This window comes from Silene latifolia, chromosome 9, assembly GCF_048544455.1.
Source record: "Silene latifolia isolate original U9 population chromosome 9, ASM4854445v1, whole genome shotgun sequence".
NCBI classification, from domain to species: Eukaryota; Viridiplantae; Streptophyta; class Magnoliopsida; order Caryophyllales; family Caryophyllaceae; genus Silene; species Silene latifolia.
The window spans coordinates 154,731,460-154,734,894 of record NC_133534.1 but is presented as its reverse complement, the minus strand read 5'-3'; the positions used below and the strand labels follow the sequence as shown (position 1 = coordinate 154,734,894).

The window sequence follows — 3,435 nt, the reverse complement described above, 5'->3', positions numbered from 1 at the left end:
CAATCCGCTCGGATTTGCTGAACACGGGACGGGCGGATTTGCTTAAAGACGGACGGATTTGATCGAGTAAAATTTTGCTTGTTTTCCTCAGCTGCAAAGACGGACGTCTTTCTTACAAGACGGACGGATTCATCAAGACGGGCGGATTCTTCACAGGACGCCCGGATTCAGTCACAGTCAAGAATTTTTCAAAATTTAGCTCAGTTCAGGACGGGCGTCTTTTTTTCGCAATACGCTCGGATTCTCGTAAGACGGGCGGATTCTCGTGAATCCGCTCGGATTCTTCCCCGTGTACACGGATTCGATTCCATCCGTGCACACTGCATTTCCCATACCGTTCTTCCATTCTTTCTTCAAGTCTTGTGTTCGTCATTGTGGGGGCACTACTAAGGCATGGATAGCCTAGGCAATTGCCATCCCCACACTAAGCTAAAAGCACTACACATCAATTGAAACCGTTAGTCCCTCCCTCACTTCTCTCCAACATGATAATTATTTTGATCAAAGTAAATAAGAATCCAAAGATGACAAAAATGCAATACAAGAATTGAAATGTAAGTTAGGGAGTTAGAAATATTTACAAGTGGTGGTTTAGGGAGGACTCCACCAAACTCTCATTCTTGATGAGATGTCAAGGGGGCATGTCCAAGGTGTTGTTTATGTTGCTCAACACCTTGAAGAAGTAATCAAAAGCTTGTTCATTATCATGGTAGAGGTTCTCAATATACCGTGGCCCTTGTTGTTGGTCTTGATCGATGGCATTACCAATGTAGGGATTAAAAATTCCTTCAAATTCGTCGTCCCAAAGACCACAAACTTCATTGAGTTGATCATTGAAAATCTCTTGCTTAGATGGAGACAACTCTCCCAATTTCTTCTCTTGGCCAATGAGGCCATCCTCTTCTTCCTTGGTTGATTTTGATGAGCTTTTCAAGCTCTCCTTGTCACAATTCACTTGCTCTTTGAATGGAGCATCTTCAATTTTCTTCTTCCATTGGAGTTCCGATTTCTTCCTTTCATCCTTTCGGCTATAATGATCAATCATGAAACATGGTTCATGCAAACGAGGAGCTCTCATAGTCTTGTCAAGATTAAAAGTTATGCTTTCATCTCCCACTTCTAGAGTGAGCTCACCATGTTTCACATCAATCACCGCACCGGCGGTGTGTAGGAAAGGTCTTCCTAGGATGATTGGAATGTTGGAATTTTCCTCCATATCAACAATGACAAAGTCCACCGGGATGAAAAACTTCCCAATTCGCACGGGGACATCTTCCCATATCCCTAACGATGTCTTCGTCGATCTATCGGCCATTTGGAGTGTGATATTGGTGCATTTAAGCTCTCCCATCCCCAACCTTTTACTTACCGAGTATGGCATGACACTCACACTAGCCCCTAGATCACATAAGGCTTTGTTGATCGTTGTGTCGCCAATGGTACACGGTATTGAGAAGCTTCCCGGATCCTTTAACTTTGGAGGTGAACTCCCTTGAAGTATTGCACTACTCACCTTAGTGAAGGCGATAGTCTCAAGCTTCCGGATCGACTTCTTCTTTGTGAGGATATCTTTCATGTATTTCGCATAGGCCGGAACGTGATTGATTAATTCCGTGAAAGGAATTGAGACTTCTAAATTCTTCACAATTTCCATGAACTTTCCAAGTTGATCATCAAATTTGGGCTTGGCTTGACGACTTGGAAAAGGAAATCTAATCAAAATGGGCTCCTTCTCCTTGGCCTTGTCTTCATTTTTCTTTGAACTTTCTTCTTTTGATGATTCTCCATCTTTGGAGTTTTGCACAATTTCTTCCTTTTCACTAGCTTCCACAACTTCATCCTCAACTTGATTATTCGGTGCTTCATACCTTGTACCACTTCTCAATTGAATGGCACTAACCGTTTCATGTCTAGTGGGATTACTTTGAGGTGGTAATTGCCCCTTTTGTCTTTGTGAGCTTGAAGATGCTAGTTGAGTCAATTGTGTTTCCAACATCTTGGTATGAGCTAGAATGTTGTTGATGGTGGTTTCCTTTGCTTGGCTATCTTTTTGCATTTGAGTGAAAAATTCTTGTTGATTCTTTTGCATTTGGAGGACCGCTTTTTGGACATCAAAGCCTTGGTCATTTTGGTGATTGTATGGATTTTGATTTTGGTAACCTTGGTTTTGATTGTAAAAGGGTCTTTGATTTTGGTTTCTCATGGGTGGTGGAGTGTATGTTGTTTGAGGGTTTTGAACATTTTGGCTTTTGTATGAGAGATTTGGATGGAATTTGGTGTTTTCATTGTAAAAGTTGGAATAAGGGGTACCACTCTTGTATGCTTGGAAAGCATTCACTTGTTCATTTGTTCCCCTACATTCACCTTGGTCATGTCCCAAAGTTCCACAATTCTCACATATCCCACTTGGGATTGATGAGGATGCCGTCATGGCATTAACATGATGCTTCGATGATTTTGAGTTTTCCTCAAGTCTAGCCATAGCTTGTTCAAACTTCAAGTTGATTGTGTCAATGTGAGCACTAAGTTGAGCACCCTATTGAGTAACGGAGTCCACTTCATGCTTTCCTCCTCTAGTAGCCTTGCGAGGTCTACTATATTGTGAGTTATGGACCGCCATTTCCTCAATCTTGTTCCATGTTTGATTGTCATCAACTTCGGTGAACATTCCATTTGATCCCATATTGAGAATGTTCCTAGAATCTTCATATAAACCATTCCAAAATTGTTGTACCAAAAACCATTCGCTAAGTCCATGGTGAGGACATGAGCGACAAATTCCCTTGAACCGCTCCCAAGCTTCATACAAAGACTCTTCATCCCTTTGCTTAAAACCCATAATTTGAGCTCTTAGCATGTTAGTCTTTTCCGGTGGTTAGAATTTTTTGTAGAAAGCTAGAGCCAACTTCTTCCAAGAATCTATTCCAAGGGTGGCCTTAACAAGGCCCTTCAGCCATTGCTTCGCGGTGTCGATTAAGGAAAAAGGAAATAAGACCCATCTAATTTGGTCTTGAGTCACGCCCGTTTGAGAGATAGCATCACAATAGTCGCAAAAGGTTTCCATATGAGAATGAGGGTCCTCACTAGGCATCCCCCCGAATTGGCTCCTCTCAACTAATTGGATGAAGGCGGACTTGGCAATAAAATTTCCGGTTAGATGTTGCGGTGTAGGAGTACCATTTGGTAGATTCTCCTCGGTGGGTACGGAGTGTGACGAGAATTTTGGCATTGTAGGTGGATTTTGTGGGGTATTGTGTAATGGGTTTTCTTCTCCTTCTATTGCGAAAGGATTGACAAACTCACTAGTGGGTTGGACAACTTCACTAATACCTCTTAAATTCCTCCTAACAACTCTCCTATTGTTCGTCAAGGTTCTTTCGATTTCACGGTCAAAAGGTAACAAATCACCTTGTAACCTTCTAGACATGCCAAATA

General features: G+C 42.0%; 1 non-coding gene across 1 annotated transcript; it reads left to right on the top strand.

Annotated features, from left to right (window-relative positions):
* The first annotated feature begins 2,750 nt into the window (after nt 1-2,750).
* LOC141603212 (small nucleolar RNA R71) lies at nt 2,751-2,857 on the top strand. Its single transcript, XR_012525103.1, has one exon. It is a non-coding gene; the product is annotated as a small nucleolar RNA R71 (small nucleolar RNA).
* Nucleotides 2,858-3,435: the final 578 nt, after the last annotated feature.